The sequence below is a fragment of the Lithobates pipiens genome, unplaced genomic scaffold (assembly GCF_037356315.1).
Source record: "Lithobates pipiens isolate NorthernLeopardFrog02 unplaced genomic scaffold, aLitPip1_a1.2 Scaffold_18, whole genome shotgun sequence".
In the NCBI taxonomy this organism is placed as follows: domain Eukaryota; kingdom Metazoa; phylum Chordata; class Amphibia; order Anura; family Ranidae; genus Lithobates; species Lithobates pipiens.
The window spans coordinates 481878366-481894685 of NW_027507758.1; the positions used below are offsets into that span (position 1 = coordinate 481878366).

Genomic DNA, 16320 nt, shown 5'->3' on the forward strand with positions numbered 1-16320 from the left:
AAGATCTTTGTAAAAAGACGAGAAAATGTCTAGGACCTCTCGGGGTGAGTGACCAAGTTACCAGTTTGGTTACGCAGCTTGTATATATGAGGGGGGTTTGTGTTCTTGTTAGGTTACGTTTTTTTGCAAACATGTTAGAAGTAGAATTGATATGTAGCAAACATTTGGCCTTAGAAAATAGAAGGGATTTTTCAGTGTCTGCTGAAAGGATCGTATCTAAAGCTTGGAGTTTAGATTGAATTTCTTTTGTAATTTAGGGGGAAGGTGACTGGCCTAACTTGATGTATAGGAGATCTAGGTCTTTGGTTAGAGACTTAATTTCTGTAAGTTCAGCTTTATTTTTGGCCGCTGCAATACTAATCAGGTGTCCTCTAAGAACCATCTTATGCGCCAACCACAGTGAGGTAGGAGAGAGGTCATCCGTTGAGTTATTAATGAAGTAGTCTTCTATGTGTGTGTTTACGTTTTGGAGTGTGGATGGATCAGATAAGAGGGAGTCATTCAGAGGCCAATTATATGGGGTGGGGGCAAGACCAACATGAGAGTTTTCAAATGCAACCATGTCGTGGTCAGACTAAGGACAGGAGTAGATTTGAGCTCACGAGGAGTTTGCCAAAAGGATGGGAGTACTGAAAATATAATTGAGTCTGGCATAACAATCATGAGGATGAAAGTAGTGGGTATATGCTTTCACGCCAATGTTATGAGCTCTCCACGAGTCAATCAATTGAAATTTGCTGAGTGAGAGATTAATTGACGAAGAGAAGAGAAGGCTTTTGATGTGAAAATAACTTTGCTTCTATCTAAGGAGCGGTGTGTGGCTAAGTTAAAGTCTCCTTCTAGTACTATATTGGGGGAGCTAAAGCGGTCTAGGGTTTCAAAAAAAGGAGAAGTGGGTTTCTTGAAGAAGGATAATGTCAGCACCCAGTCTTTTGTAGTGTCTGAATGCTTTTTTGCGTTTGTGTTGGGAGTTAAACCCTTGGATATTGTGGGACATTTTTTTAAGACCCATTATTAATAGTGATGGACGAACTTCCGACGGGACGTTTCGCGAAAGCGAAATGCGAACGGACCCAAACGTTCGCGAAACCGAACGTTCGCCGCGGGCCCCATTGACTTCAATGGGAGGCGAACTTTGCAAACCTTCATGTCGAATTTGCGGCCACGTGGTAATTATTAGGGGGTAAAACGTAGTCCCACCATCTGGACAATGACATAATACATGTATGAGGTGAATTTGGGATCGATAACTACAAGCATTTTTATTTTATTTGGGAAATTGTTCTAACAATTCAGGACTATGGAGCTAATGAAGGCAATGGAGGAGAGGGAAGGTCAGGGACCAGGGTAGGCAAAGAAGAGGGTGCAGGAGATGATCACCAGCAGCGTGACATACCGGAATGACACATGCACCGTGATAGAGGCATCTGACAGCAGCACCGTAATACAGAGCACTGACAGCAGCACCGTGACATACAGCGCTGACAGCAGCACCGTGACATACAGCGCTGACAGCAGCACCGTGACATACAGCGCTGACAGCAGCACCGTGACATACAGCGCTGACAGCAGCACCGTGACATACAGCGCTGACAGCAGCACCGTGACATACAGCGCTGACAGCAGCACCGTGACATACAGCGCTGACAGCAGCACCGTGACATACAGCACTGACAGCAGCACCGTAAGCAGCCCCAGGAGGAAGTCAGCACAGCACAGGGATGGTGTGATCCCCTCATAATAAGAACCCCCAGGAGGAAGTCAGCACAGCACAGGGATAGTGTGATCCCTTCATAATAAGAACCCCCAGGAGGAAGTCAGCACAGCACAGGGATATCATAAGCAGCCCCAGTAGAAATATGACACCGCTCAACCTCTTCAAAGAGGAGGGTAGGGGCATATAGTACGGTGTGCTTTTTTGGGTCAAGGAAGTGAGCAGACTGTACGTCAGTCCCTATACCGCTGAAGGACTGCTGCAGTATAGGGCAGCGGTCAGCAGTGGTGCACGTCAACCCTATCTATTGTGGACCTATAGCGGTCCTTACAGAACAGCAGACTGTACCGCACTCAAGCCTATGTACCGTAGCACCCTATACCAAGTTACCAGTCCTTATAAGAACTTTTGTGGACCAAGCAGGTTGTGTATTAGTGTTTAGCAGACTGTACGTCAGTCCCTATACCGCTGAAGGACTGCTGCAGTATAGGGCAGCGGTCAGCAGTGGTGCACGTCAACCCTATCTATTGTGGACCGATAGCGGTCCTTACAGAACAGCAGACTGTACCGCACTCAAGCCTATGTACCGTAGCACCCTATACCAAGTTACCAGTCCTTATAAGAACTTTTGTGGACCAAGCAGGTTGTGTATTAGTGTTTAGCAGACTGTACGTCAGTCCCTATACCGCTGAAGGACTGCTGCAGTATAGGGCAGCGGTCAGCAGTGGTGCACGTCAACCCTATCTATTGTGGACCGATAGCGGTCCTTACAGAACAGCAGACTGTACCGCACTCAAGCCTATGTACCGTAGCACCCTATACCAAGTTACCAGTCCTTATAAGAACTTTTGTGGACCAAGCAGGTTGTGTATTAGTGTTTAGCAGACTGTACGTCAGTCCCTATACCGCTGAAGGACTGCTGCAGTATAGGGCAGCGGTCAGCAGTGGTGCACGTCAACCCTATCTATTGTGGACCGATAGCGGTCCTTACAGAACAGCAGACTGTACCGCACTCAAGCCTATGTACCGTAGCACCCTATACCAAGTTACCAGTCCTTATAAGAACTTTTGTGGACCAAGCAGGTTGTGTATTAGTGTTTAGCAGACTGTACGTCAGTCCCTATACCGCTGAAGGACTGCTGCAGTATAGGGCAGCGGTCAGCAGTGGTGCACGTCAACCCTATCTATTGTGGACCGATAGCGGTCCTTACAGAACAGCAGACTGTACCGCACTCAAGCCTATGTACCGTAGCACCCTATACCAAGTTACCAGTCCTTATAAGAACTTTTGTGGACCAAGCAGGTTGTGTATTAGTGTTTAGCAGACTGTACGTCAGTCCCTATACCGCTGAAGGACTGCTGCAGTATAGGGCAGCGGTCAGCAGTGGTGCACGTCAACCCTATCTATTGTGGACCGATAGCGGTCCTTACAGAACAGCAGACTGTACCGCACTCAAGCCTATGTACCGTAGCACCCTATACCAAGTTACCAGTCCTTATAAGAACTTTTGTGGACCAAGCAGGTTGTGTATTAGTGTTTAGCAGACTGTACGTCAGTCCCTATACCGCTGAAGGACTGCTGCAGTATAGGGCAGCGGTCAGCAGTGGTGCACGTCAACCCTATCTATTGTGGACCGATAGCGGTCCTTACAGAACAGCAGACTGTACCGCACTCAAGCCTATGTACCGTAGCACCCTATACCAAGTTACCAGTCCTTATAAGAACTTTTGTGGACCAAGCAGGTTGTGTATTAGTGTTTAGCAGACTGTACGTCAGTCCCTATACCGCTGAAGGACTGCTGCAGTATAGGGCAGCGGTCAGCAGTGGTGCACGTCAACCCTATCTATTGTGGACCGATAGCGGTCCTTACAGAACAGCAGACTGTACCGCACTCAAGCCTATGTACCGTAGCACCCTATACCAAGTTACCAGTCCTTATAAGAACTTTTGTGGACCAAGCAGGTTGTGTATTAGTGTTTAGCAGACTGTACGTCAGTCCCTATACCGCTGAAGGACTGCTGCAGTATAGGGCAGCGGTCAGCAGTGGTGCACGTCAACCCTATCTATTGTGGACCGATAGCGGTCCTTACAGAACAGCAGACTGTACCGCACTCAAGCCTATGTACCGTAGCACCCTATACCAAGTTACCAGTCCTTATAAGAACTTTTGTGGACCAAGCAGGTTGTGTATTAGTGTTTAGCAGACTGTACGTCAGTCCCTATACCGCTGAAGGACTGCTGCAGTATAGGGCAGCGGTCAGCAGTGGTGCACGTCAACCCTATCTATTGTGGACCGATAGCGGTCCTTACAGAACAGCAGACTGTACCGCACTCAAGCCTATGTACCGTAGCACCCTATACCAAGTTACCAGTCCTTATAAGAACTTTTGTGGAACAAGCAGGTTGTGTGTTAGTGATTAGCAGACTGTACGTCAGTCCCTATACCGCTGAAGGACTGCTGCAGTATAGGGCAGCGGTCAGCAGTGGTGCACGTCAACCCTATCTATTGTGGACCGATAGCGGTCCTTACAGAACAGCAGACTGTACCGCACTCAAGCCTATGTACCGTAGCACCCTATACCAAGTTACCAGTCCTTATAAGAACTTTTGTGGAACAAGTGAGTTGTGAATGTTTAGCAGACTGCAGCAGAAGGGCAGCAGTCAAGTATAATATCCTTTCTATATTTGGAAGAAAGAATATTATACATGTACAAGCCTATTACTGTACCACTGATACCAGTCCTGAAAAGAACCTTTGTGGAACTAATAATAACAGCAAGTCTTTAAAATTACCCTCACTGCCTGACAACACTGCTTCCTTCCTGTCCCTATACAAATTGGCAAAAAAAGAGAACGATTAGTGGTTACTGGAACAGCTCTTTTGTGGACCTTGATAGTAACAGCTAATGATGATGATGATGATGATGATGATGAAAGACTAATCTGGCTGTCCCTGTAGCATACACCGTCCTTTCCCTTTCTCTAAACTAACAAAAGACACTCAGGCTGCTGCAAGAATCAGCAGCACAGCAAACCTATCAACACCTAACACCTATACCAGTCCTGAAAAGAACTTTTGTGTACCAAATAGCTAGTGGTTTATCTCTCCCTACTCCACACAGGAACCTGTCCCTATCGTAACAGAAGAAAGAATGTAAAATGGCCACCGGATCGGGTGTATTTATAGGTTAGGGGGAATGTCCAAGTGTCCATGTGCTGTCATGTCTCAATTGGCTGTCCTGTATCACATGATAAACGTGTCACCAAAGGTTAAAGTTCTTGTATACATTAAACACGTAAGTCCGCCGCGGCGAACGACGGAAAAAGGCGTTCGAACGTGCGGACCGCGAATGTCGGAAATTCGCCGCGAAACGACCGCCGGGCGAAACGTTCGTCCATCACTAATTATTAAACCACTATATAGAAAAACCTATGAAAGGAGTGAGCCATGAGTACATAATGTATATATAGTAAGATATAACAGGGTATAACTGTTATCGACACAACATATAGAGGTAAACAGTGTATAATATAGATTAAGGCTATGACTTATGATAAGAGAACATCTGTAATACAGTAGTTTGAATTTCCTCATGAGTAGACCTATAAAAATATAAGGATGGAATCGTCCAGAAAATATTCTAGTTAGAAAAAATGCCATAAGGGCAACAAAAATTAGTTTGTAAAATACCATAAGGGGGCCAGAGGACTCAATGTCCTCTGACCTTACAAATGTAGTGCTGGCTCCTGACGAGCATGCAATATGTTTTTTTGAAGTCAATTTGCCTGAAACCACAGTTGGGTTCCAGGACTATTTCTCAAAATTTCTGGTTTCAGTACCAGTCCAGCTGGGTTGCACTGGATTCTCCTTGACCGCAGGTGTCGCTGTCACCGCCGGCAAGAGTAGAAACGCAGTCTATCTAGGTGTATTGAATGCCATTGTTTTCTCTGAACAAGCCCAGTGGAAGTGTTTCCTGCTGTGCATTCTGGGAGGTGGTATTTAAGGTACTGGCACCACGTGATTCGGGGTTGCACCTTTATTTTCTGTCTGTTCAGTTCCCATGGCCCTCCTGGCCTTGGGTGCGGAACCATGCATCCCAAGTCTCAGGCCGGCTAGCCCGAGGCGACGCAACTGCAGGGACAGGCCTGACTGGATTTCTGGGCCTACTGATCTGAGGGTGGTCTGGTGCCATCTCATCTGAAGGGAGAGGTCCAGCAACTGAGGAGCCCCAGGGGAGGACTCTTCAGGAGAGGGTCGTACGCAAGGCTGGCTTCTCTGAAGGAGCCTGGAGGCTTAGTTGAAGGACACAACCTGGATCAAAACACATATGGTATCGCCAGATCGGCTGAGAGAACCTGGTACCGTATGTTAGCTCTTTAAATTTATCTCATCCCTCAGTAACACCCAAGTGTACATCACAAGTCTGTGGCAGAGACTTTGTCGAACACCCTACCGGCTGCTAGGCCTAGTGAGGGGAGGTATATCTGGGGGTTGTTAAATCCAGTTGTGAAACTGTCTTTATTCTCTGGATTTTCTATAAGGACTTCCATTATTTTTGCAGTCTAAAGTACCTGAACTTACTCCTAACCCTCTACCCTTTATTGAAAGACTCTGTTTCTGTTCCAAATAAATAACCCAAAAGAAGATTCAGTGTCAGTTTCCACATTCTTTGGGCCATCTATCACGGGAATCCCTAGACGGAGAAGCAAACAAGGAGGTAACAGTAAGCCCAATAAAACCAGCAGCTCCTTCGGGGGTCAGTGCTACACAAATTTTAAAGGAGGACAAAAAAATCCTAAACTCACAAACCAGGCCCAGCACGGCCCCCAAACCAATGGGGGTGCCGCACTGGGCAACGGATGAGAGTATGGGGTCAAACCAGCGGTGGCGGATGTGCCAGGTAAAGTTATTTGAACAAATCAACTATGTGCATGTTAAGAGTAATAATCTAAGCATATACATAAAGATTTAACGGGTGCTATGGAGTGCAAACATGTAGCTTTAACGCTATAATACCCTTTAAGTCAATCATATTTCCTTAAGGGAAAAGAGAACAGTGGGCGAGGTAAAAAAAAAGGGGGGAGGAGGGAAGCAAACCCCAACACTCCTTACTCTTGTTTTCCCTTTCCCATGAGTACAGGGGTGACCTGATGATCCATACCTAATATTGAGAGAATTTGAAATACCGTGGGGTAGGGAAAAATCAAGATTTGCGTGCCGTTGAGCTTTGGAGGAGGAGTGGTGGAGCCTCCCATTTTGTAAATTAGAATTGCAGCAGGTTTTTATGTGATAGGGTCTAATGGCTCCTAGAATTTAAGCTGCCATAGGGGAGTTAGGTTAAGTAATTAAAAAGTTTATAAGACTATTGTGCCCATTACCTTACCAACTATTGTTTTCCTCTAAAATAAAAAAGTCAGCGTTAGGAATTTCTTTTTAGAAGTAGGCAGTCATATACTCTAAATTGGAGCACATGACAGGGAAGTTGGAGAAAAAAAAGCAAAAAAAGGAAAACAAAAAAAGGAATAACAAAAAAAAAATTCTTTAGGCCTGGTCCTGGCGCCATCTTGTCTGGTCCCTTGGATTACGACGAGTGGAGGGAGTAGTCCAGATAGGTGAAGATCGAGGTGTTACAGGAAGAAGGTTCGGGGGTTCAGGTTCTAGCAGGCCCAGCTTGATGAGTAGTTCTTTTCCTTCTATGATGTTGTAGACTGTGTGCGTGGTGCCATTGTGCATCACCGACAACTTAAAAGGGAAACGCCAACTATATTTGATTCTGGCTGTCTGCAGGATTGTAGTAACTTCTTTCATCCTGTGTCTATGGTCTAGAGTGGCTGGAGAGATGTCAGGATAGATTTGTAATTTGAAGCCATCCAGCTCAATATTTGGTGTGCTTCTGGATGCCCTCATGATGTCCTCTTTAGTGAGAAAATCCTTCATGCACATAATTATATTGCGCAGAGGTTTATCAGGAGGTGGTTTGGGGCGAAGTGCTCTGTGGATCCTGTCACATGCAAAGGCTGATGTGGGCCTATCTGGCAGGAGCATATGGAAAACCCTTGACACTGCAGGGAATAGCTCTATGGTGGACTCTGGGATACCACGCACTCCAATATTGTTCCTGCGGTTTCGGTTGTCCAAATCTTCTATGTGTGCTTGCATATAGGAAAAGCTGTCAGCAAGTGTTTCATAATCTCTCCTGAGGTCACTGTGTGCAAGGGAGAGTTCCTCATGCTTAGTCTCTAGTACATCTGTATGGCTTCATCTGTGTTAATGCATTTGTTGATTTATGGAGTTCAAGCTGTATTTTATCAGCTAATTTTTCATATATGGTGGGGAGACTTGCATCTAGATCTGGGGGGAGTTGTACTCGCATTCTTTTGCAGGCTGTGGTTGTGGTTGTTTCAGTGTGGAGCTGTTTGATGCAGCCCGTGCGCCGGCGCCATTTTGGGACATCTTCCCCCTTTGTTGTTCCAGGCTGAGCAGGTAGTTGGTAAGTGAGTGTCCGTAGTGGCGTTTACCTCTCTTTTTGCTGGAATGCAAGCACCACCATGTTCCCCAGGGGTGCTGGTATGTTTTAGGCCTGGCAATTCTGGTCAGACAGAGCTCTCAGCACACACGCCTGTTCCGCATTGTGCCACCCATGTTTCCCACTCGAATATGTTATTATGAATGGTACTTAGGTTTGAACATGCACTACAGACCAGTTTTAATCTTGACGTCAAATTCCAATCTAGTTTTAGTCATACTCTTTTGACTAAAATGCTATTTTCGTTTTAGTTGTATTTTAGTCTTTTAACTAAAAAGCCATTTTAGTTTTAGTCATATTGTAGTCATCTCAATTGTTTTAGTTTTAGTTGTATTTTAGTCAACCAAAATAGATTTAGGTTAGTAGACGAAAATGTTTTAGTCAACAAAACTAACACTGCATCTGAGCAGCCCATGCAACTATAGAGTCACGCATGTGGGCGTATACACAGTGGTAAATGACAACCCACTTCCTCCCTCGCTCCTTCCATGCCCACTAACCAGCTAAACACAATGGGGCAGGATATTACAGGTAGGTTGATGGAGGCTTCAGCTCCCTCTTATTCTAATGCCCTGTACACACGATAGGATTTTCCGACAACAAAATCCGATGGATGTTGGCTCAAACTTGTCTTGCATACACACGGTCACACAAAGTTGGTCGGAAATTCCGAACATCAAGAACGCGGTGACGTACAACACGTACGGCGAGCTGAGAAAAATTAAGTTCAATAGCCAGTGCTGCTCTTCTGCTTGATTCCGAGCATGCGTGACACTTTGTGCTTCGGAATTGTGTACACATGATCAGAATTTCCAACAACGGATTTTGTTGTTGGAAAATTTGAGATCCAGTTCTCAATTTTTGTATGACGGAAATTCCTATGGAAAATGTGTGATGGAGCCTACACACGGTCGGAATTTCCAACAACAAGATCTTATCACACATTTTCCATCGGAAAATCCTATCGTGTGTACAGGCATGACAGACTGTGACTGGCAGAAATCCACCCACACCATGTTATTGACAAAAAATAATAAAGATTTGATTTCAAATATATATTTGTATGACAATTTAAACAGTTTATTGATATTACATTTTTTTTATATTGAACATGTGACCAGCAGCAGAGGACTAGAAGCTGCTCCTGCTTATGTTTTCCTGTGAAAGCTATATATCGTTTAGGAAAAAGGTACTTTTTTAAACTAAAATAATTATAGTGCCATCATTCACATACAGAAATAGATGGGACAATATAAATTAATCGCTTGCCATCCACCCTATAGCAGTTATACTGCTACAGAGCGGCAGCTGTGCGCCGGATCATGTATAAATACGTGATTCTGGACTTCCGCCTCCAAAGGGCGTGCAGCAGAGGCCGATCTGTGTCTTCCGGCACCAGCCAATCGACGGTAAACTACATAGATGGGGGATCTGCCTAGGTAAACAAGGCACTGGTTCCCAAAAAGTGTCAAAAGTGTCAGTTAGTGTCACATTGTCCACTGCACTATTGCAGTCCCCTATAAGGCCGCGTACACACGCGCGGACTGTTCGCCCAACTTTGTCCGTCCAACAGTTTCGGCAAACAGTCCGCTCAAACTTAGCATGGACGGACATGGCCACACACGACGGACGAACAGTTTGCTGAAACCGTGCGCGATGACGTGAACGGCACGTACGACGGGACGAAAAATACGACGTCCTATACACTGCATTATAGCTTTCGGCGTGAAAATCCTTTCTGAGCATGCGCAACTTTGTTTGACGAACAAGCCTACACACGAGCGGACTGTTCGCTGAAACAAGGTTTCAGCGGACAGTTTTACGGAATTTCCGAAAAACCTTGTCCGTCAAACTGTCCGCTGAAACTGTCCGCTGAAAGCCCACACACGAGCGGACTGTCCGCCCAAACACTGTTCAGCGGACAAAGTTGGACGAACAGTCCGCCCGTGTGTACGCGGCCTTAGCCACTGATCACTGTCATTACTAGTATGAAAAAATAGAAAAACAAAAATATCATAAATATATCCCATTGCTTGTAGTTGCTATAATGTTTGTTTAAACCAATCAATGTACGCTTATTGGGATTTTTTTTTACCAAAAACAGCGTCATATTATAAAAAATGCCCTGGTATTTTTCATCCAATTTTCATATTGTGTGTATGAAGATTAGCTGTTAGTACATAAAAAAAACAACAATCCTCAATAAATATAAATACGGTAATTCTCTGAATAATCAACATTCATTCAATTGTGCTTCCATGCAAATGTGAACATCAGGTTCTGATCTTTACTGGGGAATTTTATTTTGTATATAGAGTGTTTATGTGGTGAGTTTACACTTTTCATTAAACAGAGTGTGGATAACACAGGGTTAAATGAAAAGGTCATCAATTAACTGCACATTATCTGGACAGAATGCTTGGGGAGATAGTGATGTGTTCCTGCTTAGGAGATGTATGTTAGCTTGGGGGGGGGGGGGGGAGGCTGCAAACTCTGCAGGGCTCCAACACACACTCGCTGCTATTCCAACCCTTCACATATTTCCACATAAACTTCCTTCCTGGCATTAAACTTTGCCAGGTATTGTGCTCAGCTTACCACCCCAAACTGATGTTCCTCCCTCAGCTCACCTCTCCCCCTGTATGTCCTGTGAGCAGAATAGCTGTGCTCCTCCTCTGGGTTCTCTTATCATATGGTACTGAAGATAGAGGAGGAGGGGGGGATTCAGCAGGACACACAGAGCAAGTATGCAGGAGACTGGGGGGGGGGGGGGGTGATTAGACAGAAAATCAGGAGGGGCCGGCATGGAGGAGTGCATCATGAGAGGTCTGACTAAATACAATCTCTTAGCAGCAGGGACCTGATCTACCCGTCAGCTAGCTGTGATTGACAGGTAGATCGAAGCGGAAGCTGTCATGGGGCCCCCTACTGGCAATGCCTGAATGGTCAGTCCATCTCTGTTGTGCGGCACTTACTATTGCAAGCTGTGTCGGCGGCTGCTGGTGTAGCACCTGCCACACAGCTCACATACTTCAAAGTCTTGCAGGACACGGCTGCTGAGTTCCTGCTGTGGAAAAAGTACAGGAGCTCCGTTCCCATGCGTTCCCGCAGGACTTGAGCCCTGGTCAGTCACCTAAAGTCCATCTGAACACTGCCCTCTCCAGACAACGCTGTTGTCCAAGGGTGTCTCTGTTGCTCCTTCACAGATAAAGGAGCCACCCCATTACAGGAAGCGTGTTACAGGCCAGATCAACAGGTGACAATAAAAGAAAGAAAAAAGCAAAATAACTGAAAACCAAAGCAGCCACCACATCATGTAATTGATATGCCACAATTTAAAAACATTTTTGATTTTAGGTTTAGACACGCTTTTGTTTTGATGTGGGAGTTTTCCAATACATATACTTGTTTTGTAGAAATTATACTTAAGCCCACAATGAGATTATCGGATGAATGATAGTTTGTTTTTTTGTTGCATGCTATTCTCATATCGAAAAAACAAATAGGTTACTAAAGTACGAAAATTCTTGTATGACAGCATAGAAATTTGGAAGTGATGCATTGTATTTCTATTGTATTTTAGGATGAAAACTGTACTGATTAAACGAAAATCTTACGATCTGGTACCTTCAGAAAATTTCTGACGAAAGCTGTGTATTTTTTTTTTTTGTACGATATTCTAATCATGTGTACCCAGCTTTACTGCTGATTCTGTTTATGTCACAGCTCATTGTGTAAGTTTATGATGAGATGATTACAAAACATAAGAAAAGAATACACATTGTGAAATTGTTCCAGAACTATGGGACAGTGTGCTCTTTTGTTGTGTTTTCTGGCAACAGTTTTTAATTAGTAATGTGCATTTAAAAGGATACTTTTACTAAAAAATATGGCGTTTTCAATTGCTGTTTTTTCATTCAGAAAATGCTATTTGCCTGTCTGTAACTGCCATTGACCCTCTGACATCATGGCTTTGAATGACTAGCACAGCAAGAATGCACGGCTGTCCAACTTTGACATGTCCATGTGCCTACATCTACCTCTATAGACTGCCTGCACACAGCTTGGGGTTGATGTAGATGCCAAAACAAAGGCAGACTGCATGCAGTATGGGGGGCCAGTGCCCATCTGAACAAGGCCTAAGGCTTTCTGAATTTTTCTGACTTTCCCGATGGAGTCGGTGACTCAGAAAGCACTGAAGGCTAAAAGTCAGTCACTTAGCATTTTCAAAAGGAAACAAGCAACGGCAGTTGCCCATATTTTTCTTTGACTTTTTTAAACCACCTCCAACCTTGGCTATAGCTGAAAGACAGCTACACTGCCATCTCACATTGCCAGGAGGGCGTCTATGGACATCCTGCCATGATCACGCCTCCTGTGCACCCTCTGCAGCATGCATCGGCACCAGCTTTGTCCAGTCACAGCTAATCACTGCGTAAACAGTATTTGCCGTTTATCAGCAGTCCTCTCCTCACGCTGACATTGCGCGGGGGCAGCCAATAACTTGAAAATTCACACAGGGGACATTTACGCTGATAATCAGGGCACTGATCATCAGTGTACTGATAATCAGTGCAGCCCCAACAGTGCCCAAAGTGCTGCCAATTTGTGCCTATCAGTGCAGCCTATCAGTATCACATATCAATGCAGCCTCATCAGTGCCTATTAGTGCAGCCTATCAGTGCCCATCAGTGCAGCCTCATCAGCACACATCTGTGAAGGAGAAAAATTACTTATTTAGAACATTTTATAGCAGAAACTAAGAAAAACATGTTTTTTTGTTTTTTATTTTATTTTTCAGCCTTCTTTCATTTGTTTAGCAAAAAAAACCCAGTTGGGATTAAATTCCACCAAAAGAAAGCTCTATCTCTCTCAAAAAAAATTACAAAAATGTATCTTGCGTACTGCGTTGCATGTCCGCACGATTATCATTCAAAGTGTGACAGCGCTGAAAGCTGAAAATTGGCCTGGAAGGGGGTGAAAGTGTTCAGTAGGTCTAATAGATCTAATAACAAAATGAAAAAGAATCCTAAAGGATTCTCACGTCCTTTAGGATTAGTAATCTATTTTTAAAAATTGAATTTTGTAAAATTATGGAAGAAGAGCCAAGGTTAAGACATGAAAGCATGCAGTGATGAGATGCAGCATCAGTCTTTATTACCCATTCATGTTAGTATAAGGCAAAGAGCAGTGTACAAAGTACAGTGCCCTTGGCAACCAAACAGAATTCCTTTTTCATTAATGGAACGCTCATTGCATGTTATGTGTTTCTGAAATCTGCACATTTTAATTGCTTTCTGCACTACTTTATTAAAAAAAAAAAAAAAAAAAAAAAAAACTATAGATATACCAGTAAATACATACTACACTGTACCTCTAAAATTTAGGATTGAATGCTGCATGTTCAGCCTAATGTGTCTGTGCCAGGGAAACCATGGTTTAGATGTTCTCCTTAAGTCCCCACAAATGTTATCACAGAATTACCAGTTTAAAGATGTAATCCATCACATACCTTGGTGGGAGTGCTATGGAGGGTCTTGAGGTAGGCTCTTTAGTCACTGTTCCTATATGTGTAATTCATGTAGCTTAGCACTACCAGTGGGCAGCACTCCTGTGGTCTGCAATCACCCCTAGTTAATCATCATCCCAGACAAATATTGACAGGGGACAGAAATCAAACATGCGGTATTGTATCTTGAGCAAGTGGTCATTGAGGGGGAGTGAAGGGTGAATCAGTAATGTAACACTAAAAAATATTGATAAATGTGGGTCAATGGGAGAAAAATAGGTGTAAGTACTCAGTATGAACATATAAGGCTGCTTACGCATGAGCACATATCTGCAGAACATTTTCTGTATTCAGAGGCAGCTAAACACCACCTCTGGATGCAACAGCATTCTATGCTATGGTCACTAAGGATGAGCCGAACACCCCCCGGTTCAGTTCGCACCAGAACCTACGAACAGACCTAAACTTCGTGTGAACTTTAGAACCCTATTAAAGTCTATGGGACTCGAACGTTAAAAAAATCTAAAGTGCTAATTTTAAAGGCTAATATGCAAGTTACTGTCCTAAAAAGTGTTTGGGGAACTGGGTCCTGTCCCAGGGGACATGTATCAATGCAAAAAAAAAGTTTTAAAAACTGCATTGATTTTAATAATAATTAAAGTGAAACAATAAAAGTGTAATATTCCTTTAAATTTCGTACCTGGGGGTGTCTATAGTATGCCTGTAAAGGGGCGCATGTTTCCTGTGCTTAGAACTGTCCCTGCACAAAGTGTCATTTCTGCAGGAAAAAAAGTCATATAAAATCACTCGCGGCTATAATGAATTGTCGGCTCCCGTAATACAGAGAGCACTTCTTGAAAGTCATTGATTAAAAAAAAATAAAAGTGTGGGGTTCCCCCAAATTCAGTTACCAGGCCCTTCAGGTCTGATATGGATATTAAGGGGAACCCAGCGTCAAATAAAAAAAATGATGTGGGGTTCCCCCTAAAAATCCGTACCAGACCCTTTATCTGAGCACGCAACCTGGCAGGCCACAGGAAAAGAGGGGGGGGGGGGGGACGAGAGAGCGGCCCCCTCCCTCCTGAATCGTACCAGGCCAGGGAATCCCCTGGATGAGCTTTATACTCTTACATCAAGAGAAATAAGATGATGATAATAATTGCGCAAATTGATGGCCACTTGCTGTACACTGCCAATTACACATTGTGAATAAGAAATCAAAACTTTTTTTTTTTTATATTTCTTTATTTTAGTTGTCGTACATACAGAGAAATAAAAATGCGTGCAGACTAAACCCCTGTTTTTAACGTACTGTTAGACAGGTTAATTTGGTTGTCTGCAAGCTGGTGGTAAGTAGGCTTGGATTTTTCCTGGGCAATCCCCAGGCCTTGTTATCTGATTTAGCCTTCCAATGCCACTTACTGCTATAGCCAGCTATAGATGAGGGCGGTGGCGAGTTTTTTCATATAGTATTTGTATTGGTCCAGCAATGCACCAACACCTTTGCTGCCATTGTGCTACATGCTGGGTGTTTGGTGTGCTGCATGTACCTTTAAGAAGGGGTGGGCTCCCCTTCAGTCCACCTGACCTCATCTACCCATTAGAATGCATGTGCCTCCACTGTGGGGACACTCATACTTTAGCACTTCCAGATATCCGCAGATACTACCAGGCGATCCACCTCAGTAGAATCATCGATTGGGGACGTCACTCAGAGTTTAAACTCTGGGCGCAAATAGAAAAGAACCAATCAGTAATTCCAATAGAAAGTGCAGTTTGGTGCTATGATTCTTTACCTCAAGAAGTTAGATCACACCCACTACAAGGAAATACATTAACACAGTGCTCCAGGGCCTCCCTGAAAGCCTCTTTAACGACCAAAGAATTACCATTGACCCCGATACTGGGACATCCCTGCTTTTCTCTGGGACTGTCACCAACGGCATTTCAAACATTGCGAAATACCAACAGTAAACATGCCTCCAGATTTGTGATCGAGGGAAGGTGGCCCACCATTGTATTCACCGCTCCAAAAGCACTGCAAAGAAGCTGCTTGCGGGACTTTTTTTGATGCCCTGCCAGCGCCAGCACCTCAGTGTGAAAGCACTCAGGCTTTTACATTGGGATTGCCGGGTTCGTCCGTGTGAACATCGTGTCATCAGCGTATGCAGATATTTTGTGCTGGGTGTCTCCTACTGTTAGGCCCTGAATATCTGGATTTAGTCTGATAGTGGATAGGAATGGTTCTAGGGACAATGCAAATAAGAGAGGGGATAAAGGGCATCCCTGTCTGATACCATTTTGTATGCAAAAGGGTTCTGATAGGACCCCATTCGCTTTTACTTGGGCAGATTAGAATAGATCCCAGCTATACGATCGAGCATCACCTCCCCCAGACCTACATGTCTCAACACTGCAGACATAAATGTCCAACTCACCCTGTCAAAAGCCTTTTCGGCGTCGGTGTTCAAAAAGACACATGGGGTGTTCGTGGATTGTGCCACATGCAGGAGGTTTAACACTTTTGTCGTATTGTCCCTCCCCTCTCTAGAGGGGACAAAACCGACCT

The 16320-nt window shown here is 44.3% G+C and overlaps 1 protein-coding gene across 2 annotated transcripts in view; it reads right to left on the reverse strand.

Annotated features, from left to right (window-relative positions):
• The window catches only part of LOC143988675 (coagulation factor X-like), a 63293-nt gene extending 49416 nt beyond the window's left edge, over positions 1-13877 (reverse strand). For both annotated transcript variants that reach the window (XM_077488417.1, XM_077488416.1), the window contains exon 1: positions 13755-13877. The gene's annotated coding sequence lies outside the window, so the exon portion shown is untranslated. The remainder of the gene's footprint in view (positions 1-13754) is intronic.
• Between the last annotated feature and the right edge of the window lie 2443 nt (positions 13878-16320).